The 7,531-nt window shown below is 43.0% G+C and overlaps 1 pseudogene; it reads left to right on the top strand.

Annotated features, from left to right (window-relative positions):
* Positions 1–4,320: 4,320 nt before the first annotated feature.
* On the top strand, positions 4,321–7,169 carry LOC149841818 (serpin-ZX pseudogene; annotated as a pseudogene).
* The last annotated feature ends 362 nt before the right edge of the window (positions 7,170–7,531 follow it).

Raw genomic sequence — 7,531 nt, 5'->3', positions numbered from 1 at the left:
TCTATAAACTGAAGGTGCTGTTTGTTCTTTGTTTCAGTATGGCAAGTCTGATGTTTCTGCCAATGTTTGTCCTCCTGTCTAATAACTGATGGTACATAACTACTCAGGAACGAACCAGAAAATGCTCAGTGTGACAAAAATATGAAGCAAAAAAGTAGGGATGATCACATATTTGCTTGTAAGTGAACTTTATAAGACACCTGTGGATTAAAAGATAGATTTTGTTTTTCTTTTTTCATCCTTTCATGTCGGTTGCTGCTGCAGCTATATGGTGATTCATCCTCAAATTCTCTTTTTCGCCATAAATTTCTCTTGCCTTCTGTGTTGTGCATGCGTTATATCCAGCCTTTAGAATTTGGTTTTCTCTTTGAACTACATATCCTAACTCCTAACTATAACATAATTAGTCCCAACTGCTGGATATACTAGTGCATGTTCTTCAATATTGAGCAGGCTCACCTTTACCTTGATGGTTTTTCTCTAGCACTCGGCCTCTGTTTGGGAGCCTTGAACAGGGGATGTGTTGTGTTTCTGGCCACTGCTCCCATGCTCAATGCTGTTTGGGAGCAGTGCTGTTGCCAAAACACTGCATCGGGAATGGAGTTGGCAGCCTCAACACCATATTTCAGAACTCAATACCACATTTTTGCAACTCTTTTGGTGTGCTGCTGCACTTTGTTGGATCCCATAGCTGACCAGACAGGCTGTATGCAAAAGATGGAAGGGCGATCAGAAGCAAAAGCACACTAAAAGTGTGCAATCCCATTGCACCTCATCTGATCGGGGTGCTATCACCTTGACCACCTCTTCCATACATTTCATAAGTGTTTTTTTTTATCACTAACAACCCTCGCTGAGAACCGGGTTTCTCAATGGGCATGCCTTTCTGCGAGGTAATTTTTTAGTGGGGTCAGCCGGGTTGGCATACCCCTAACACGAACCCGATCCGTTTAATAAACGGGTTAGGCGGGTTGACCCGTTTATTAAACAGGTTAGTTTAAGCCAAACCCGAACCCGAACCCGCCTAAGAGGCAGGTTGGCGGGTCGGGTTGGCGGGTCGGGTCAGGTTTTGCCACCCCTAATGGCAATTGATGCTGAAGGAGCAGGTCCAGTGATCGGGCCCGAGTATGTACAAAGTACTCGGACCACAGCAAATCACTATGCGTGCAACTATTTGTTTTTGTATAAAACACGAAACACAGAAAATCGGTACGTTTTCATGGTCCGAGTGCTTTGTAAAATACCCGGGCATTATCACCAACGGAGGGCTCCACTTGTCTGGTAGGAGCAGCTAGTGTACATCACCTTTTCAAAACCCAATAATAGTATAGTTGTATAACACTCAGGGGTCTGCCTAACCGCAGCTTGCCTTTTAAAAAAATAAATAAATAAATAAATACTCGAGCCTTATCACCCATCACCTAACCCCACCTTATAACCACACTTGATGTTGGTGACCACGCGGGCTCTTGAAGTGACGAAGGAAGTGAATGAGTGGGCTGAAAGCCAGACTAATCTGGGTCCGTTGACCACCTTAATTAACCACACTTGACGTTGGAAAGTCTTATCCGGTCTTCCTTTTTTCTTAACGGAAGATTTAGAGCATGTTTGGAAGCGAGAAAAATGTAGAAAAACTAATGCAAAATGAAAAAATCATACAGATTTAGACTTTTAAATGAGAGAATTTTTTTTAAAAGTACATTTTTTGATAAAAAAACATTCTCGCATGAGAGAGAATGGAAGAATGTTTCCTACCAAGAAAAAATAAAATTTTACACTCCCCACCACCCACCATCTCACCGTCACCACCACCTTCTCTCTCTCTCATTTTTTTCAATTTTTCTTATGCTACACAAATAAGCTAAAAAACTTTCTTTTAAAAAACTTTTCATATCAAAAACTCTCATAAGCAAACTTTCGTTTCTTATGACTTTTTCTCTCTTCCAAACGTGCCCTTAAAACCAGCCTTTCCATTATGATATCCCCAGCATCTACAATTGCACCAAACCAATGGACCTCTTTTTTTACTTTTGATGATGAGGAACCTTCACCGGGAACTAAATCGTTTAATGGGTCCGTCTCTCTGGCAGATAAACCCTGAGTGAGGTTCACCAACACCCAAGCCCTTACGGAGCCCACCGGTTAAAGACACTCGCACACCTGATGGGATTCGAACCTGGGACGAAGGGGTCAGCACCTTCTCCCCATGCTTGCTGCCCCTCGGGCGACCTGGGTGGGTATAACGAATGAACCTCTTACTGTTCTGTAATACACAATAATACATCGAATGAGTAAATTTTGTGTTCCATTCTCTTTAAACTGCATGTTTAATTATCTCTAAATTAACCATAGAACAATTAGTTGTTTAGCGGCATGTATGCGCTAGCGCTGCATGTTGAGAAATATCGGTCTCATCTCTTCGTAGTGGCAATTACGGGTGTTAATAGGTCAGATTTACTCGGATCCGAGTCATCCTACCCAGACCAAACCCTATAGGATCCGGGTATGGTGATAAATAAGAAAACCTGATTACGACCTGAGTCCTGACCCCAAAGGTCCGATTAATACATAGAGCCGGGTATAGTTTGTGAAATTCTATAATAGACCTGGGCCCAACCAGAGTTACGATTAAGAACTGTAATTTTTCAATATAAAAATGATAAAAAAAATTTATTTTATGGGGTATGACCCAGGTCTGGTTCATGTAGTTCTTATTGGGTTCGGTTATGGTTTCTCTTATGATGGGTCCAATTAGACCTGTGTCCAGATCCGATATCATACCCAAAAATCCAGACCAGGTTTGGTTTTACCTGGGTCCGAACTAAACCCGACCCGTTGGTACCCCTAGTGGCAATAGGTCATCAATGCGTTATTATTTTCAAATACATGTGCATGCCGTGAAACTTTCTGGCATCCTAGCTACGTTGTACAAAAGGTGGACGGCAGATCAGGTGTAGGGCTGCAAACGGGTCGGGTAACTGATCAGAATCCGATATGTTTTTTCCAGATATAGATCTTTTAATTAAAATCTGAATGTGGATTCAGATCGGATTTAGATTTGTTCAATTGGATTACTTTCAGATTCGGGTCGGATTCGGATCAGTCTTTAAAGTTGGATCTGGAGTTGATCCAAATCTACCCAATGCATTTTTTATATGTAAATAGCCTGTTTTGTTTTGTTCTGTTTTTTTTGGATCCAGTATTTTCACATGTAGTTTGGATTCGGATTCAATCTAAACCTCCTTCGGATATGATTTGGATCCACTGCTTGCATTTTCAGATTCAGATTTGGCATGATCTGGCCCCAATTTGACCAGTTTGCAGCCCCCATCAGGTGTGTCACAATTTCTTTTTTCTTTTTTTCCTGAAAGCCTTCGACGTTATAAATGAACGGTACCTGGTCCTGCAAGAGGGATGGCCAACAAACAACCCTAAAAATGATGGTGGTTAAATGCCGCTCATCGCATAGATGAACGGCATCAAGGGGACCCAGGGAGATTATCATCCCTTGACCTGATATGCTTTGGTTTTTACTTTTGGTTTTCCCACATTTTATTTATTTATTTATTTGAAAGGCAAGACGGAGTTAAGCAGAACCCTGCCTGTAATATAACTATACCATTGGGTTTTGAAACTGCAACCTCCAACACAAGGTTACCTACACTAACTGCTCCTACCAGACAAGCCGATCCGCCGTTGATGCTTTTGTCACATTTCTTAGTCCAACTAGCTTCGACACTGTTTGAGGGCAAGGGGTGTGGTACGGGTTTACACAGTTGAAATAGCGACGGTAAGTTTTTGACGCCCAGACGACACGAACAATGATGTGATGGCCAGTTTTATAACACCCAAGAAACAATTTTAACTATCCCTCGCTGGTTAATTTTTTCAACTGACTTGTAACTAATCAAATTCCATAGGGTTACTGAGACCAAATAATATGCGGTGCTTTCTCTACAGTAAAAACTAGAGCAACTAGGATAACGACTCATGAGAGCATTCAAGAATCAAGGCCATTGTGTCGAGGCTCCAGCTCCTACTTTCGCAGATGTTGTATTGTAACTGAACGGAAGATGGAACAAATGAGGATCACCAGGAGCTTTAATTCGCGGCTGCTGACTGTTTCTTCGAATTCAACACTTGGTTCAAGGAACCATTTTCGGTGCATGTGATTTCCAAAAAGAATAGGAGCACAAAAGTCATTTCCTCTCTGAAGCTTCCCTTCCCGCGTATAAAAAAAATTAAGTCCTGGAGCAGTTCTCCCGCTCTGCGCTTTTCCCGTCGCCGTGAAAACGAAAAAGAAAGAGAAACAAAAAAGCGATGGATTCCCTGTTCTTGATGCACAACCAGACCGAGTCGTGTCTGCGTCTGGCGAGACACGTCTCCCTGAACCAAGCGAGGGAGACTAACCTCGTCTTCTCCCCGCTCACCATCAACATCGCGTGGGCAATGGTGGCCGCCGGATCGAAGGGACGGACGGCCGAGCAGATGCTCTCGTTCCTGAGGGCGAGGAGCATCGGAGATCTCAATTCGCGCTCCTGGGCGATCGTTACGTTGGTTCTGGCAGACGAGATCCCTTTCCGAGGACCGACCGTCTCGTCCGTCAGTGGCGTCTGGGTCGATGAATCGCTGACGTTGAAACCAGCGTTCGTGAAGATCCTGAAGGGCACCTATGGAGCGGAGGGAAACGCCGTGGATTTCCGGACGAAGGTGAGCCCCTCAAAACCGCAAAAGAGATCAGGTGATCGGGTGCGATCAACCCTTTTAACGATTCCGTTGCAGACTGTTGGGGCCCGTACCGAGAACAATTAAGTGAATGAAGGGCTCCATAGCCGCTCTCTCTGATGGGATTGGTGGAAAAGATGATCGGGGGGTGATCTCCACATTACCTGATCTCTCTCTCTCCCTGTTTCTTTACAAATTTCCCGTGTTTTGCGGGAAAATGCGGAAATGTTGTCAAGATCGGTCTGAATCGGCCATTTCAGATCGAATCGATCCTTAGCCTATTCGTAACAGGGGTCGATTTGAACTCCCTCACAAAATCTAGCTCAAATCGTCTGAATCAACCAAAATCGGTATAATTGAAGTAGAATCGGTTCAGGATCAGTCAATTTTTGTTTGTTTTTTTTCTTATTTCACTGATTTTTAAATAAAAAAATCATCTGATTCGATTCAATTCTTTGGTTAAAAAAAAACGATTCACCCAGTGAACTGATTTTAACAACATTGCTCTACGTCAGACGGGAGAGCAGATCAGGTGATCCAACTATCCCCGTGCAAGTTATGGGGCCCACTGAAAAATGAGCTCATGACATCATTAATGAGGGCCATTTGGTGGTCGTTGATCTCAAGGAATGGACGGTGGGAAGTATAGAGCATTTACTCACCGTCATTTGGCAGATCATCAGGACTGCAAGATTTTGCTTCTTGGTTGTTTCCCGAGTCGTATTGGCGCCCCGGTATCGGAATAACTCTTCATTGACTCAGACTTGGGCAAAGGCCGCGAGTCGCAGGGGTGAGAACAGTTCGGATTTGGGTCGGGTAGCTGATACGGTCCACTTCAAGAATTGGTTCGAATTATGATATGGAACTCTGGATGATTTGAATTCCAAACCCGATTCTTGGAAGTCAAGCACTTCAACGATTTAGTCTACATTAGATACAACGATTTAATCTACATTAGATACATTAGATTATGTAATAAAAATATATTTATAGTAGGATAAATATTGGCTACTGAAGGTAAGGAACTAAGGAGTAGAAATCACTCTTTTCTTCAATTTTCCAAAAAAAAATTAGATCAAATGTTAGGGATGTGATCTACATGGTTTGCTTATTACGAAACTTGTTTTGAATAATGTGATTATGATGAGTAATTAAATTTTTAAAAGGTTTGAAAAATCAATAGCCCACAATGTGTCAAAATTGTGAATACGATTTTCGGGTATGCATCGGGCCATACCCGGGTTTAATCGGGTCCACTGTAAGAAAAACCATACCTGGACCCGATAAGAACTACATGAATCATACCCGGTAAAACCATATTTTTATCATTTTTACATTGAAAATTTGCGGGTCTTAATAGGAACTCGGGTGAGGTCAGTGTCTGGTATATATAAAATTTCACAAACTGTACCCATGGTCCATGTATTAATTGGACCATCGAGTACTGATCCGGGTCTAAATCGGGTCTTCCTATTTATCACCATACCCAGACCCTATAGGGTTTGATTCGGGTCGGCTCTGGGTAAACCCGATCCGTTGAACCCCTAATGACTTTGCAGGTAACCCCGAAAACTCAGGTTGTTAAATTCAATAATTAGAAATGTAAGAGACCCTTATTTTAATTAAAATTTTCCCAATTGATTTCGACACAGGCTCCTGTTCAGGTGACAAACGCGGTGAATGTTTGGGCGGAAAGCCAGACTGGTGGGCTCATCAAAGACCTCCTTCTATCTTCCTCAGTTGACAGTTCAACCAGGCTCATCCTTGCAAACGCACTGTATTTCAAAGGCGTCTGGACCGAGCAGTTTCATGAATCGCTCACATGTGAAGGCTCTTTTAGTCTTCCGAACGGGCAACCCGTACGAGTTCCATATATGACTAGTCGGAACAAGCAATTCCTTGCTGCTTTTCCTGGTTTCAAAGTGCTCAAATTGCCCTACAAACGAGCCGCAGGCAATAACCCGGTTTTCTCCATGTACATGTTCCTTCCTGACGATTTCACCGATCTGCACAATCTGGCAGAGCGAGTCTATTCCGATTTTGGTTTCATAAATAGTCATCTTCCTCAGGATCAGGTGACCGTTGGAGACTTGCAGATTCCAAAGTTCAGAATTTCATATGGTTTTGATGTTTCTAGGGTTCTAAAGGAACTTGGGGTGGTTTTGCCTTTCTCTCGTGAAGCTGAACTGACTGAGATGGTGGATCCGCCTGTGGGGTGTCAACTATCTGTTTCGAGCGTACACCATAAGGCTTCTGTTGAGGTTAACGAGATGGGAACTGAAGCTGCTGCTGGCACTGGTATTGCCATGAGCGAGCAGTGTGGCTCAGGGATGCCGCCGATAGACTTTGTGGCGGATCATCCTTTCATGTTTCTCATCAGAGAAGACGTTACTGGGGTGCTTCTGTTTGTTGGTCATGTGTTCAATCCCCTCCTCACTGGTTGATTTACAAGCGGAGGCCCCTCCTCATTTCCTCGTTTCTTTGTTTCAATGTGGAAAGAAGTCTGATGTTTCAAATCTTGTGTTTTTACTATTGTACAACAGAATGACTTTTTATCTTTTGAGGTCATTTTTTTATATGCAGTCACTGCTGATGACCATCCATCTCAACATTTCTCGAGGTGGACACCACACCCATCTCGTGAAATGCCAAATTAAGACAGGTTGCTGCATGCCGACAATGCAGCGGCGATGCTGCATATAATGTGAATACTTATTCTTTCAGCTAGCAAAACTGGGAAACAGACACCAAAGTTGTCATAGTTGGCCTGTTGATATTAACCAAACTCGGTAGAGTTATTAAATTC

Source organism: Nuphar pumila, chromosome 3, assembly GCF_984573655.1.
Source record: "Nuphar pumila chromosome 3, dmNupPumi1.hap1.1, whole genome shotgun sequence".
Classification (NCBI taxonomy): domain Eukaryota; kingdom Viridiplantae; phylum Streptophyta; class Magnoliopsida; order Nymphaeales; family Nymphaeaceae; genus Nuphar; species Nuphar pumila.
The sequence above is the reverse complement of the archived record's forward strand: the minus strand, read 5'-3'. Positions and strand labels throughout refer to the sequence as shown.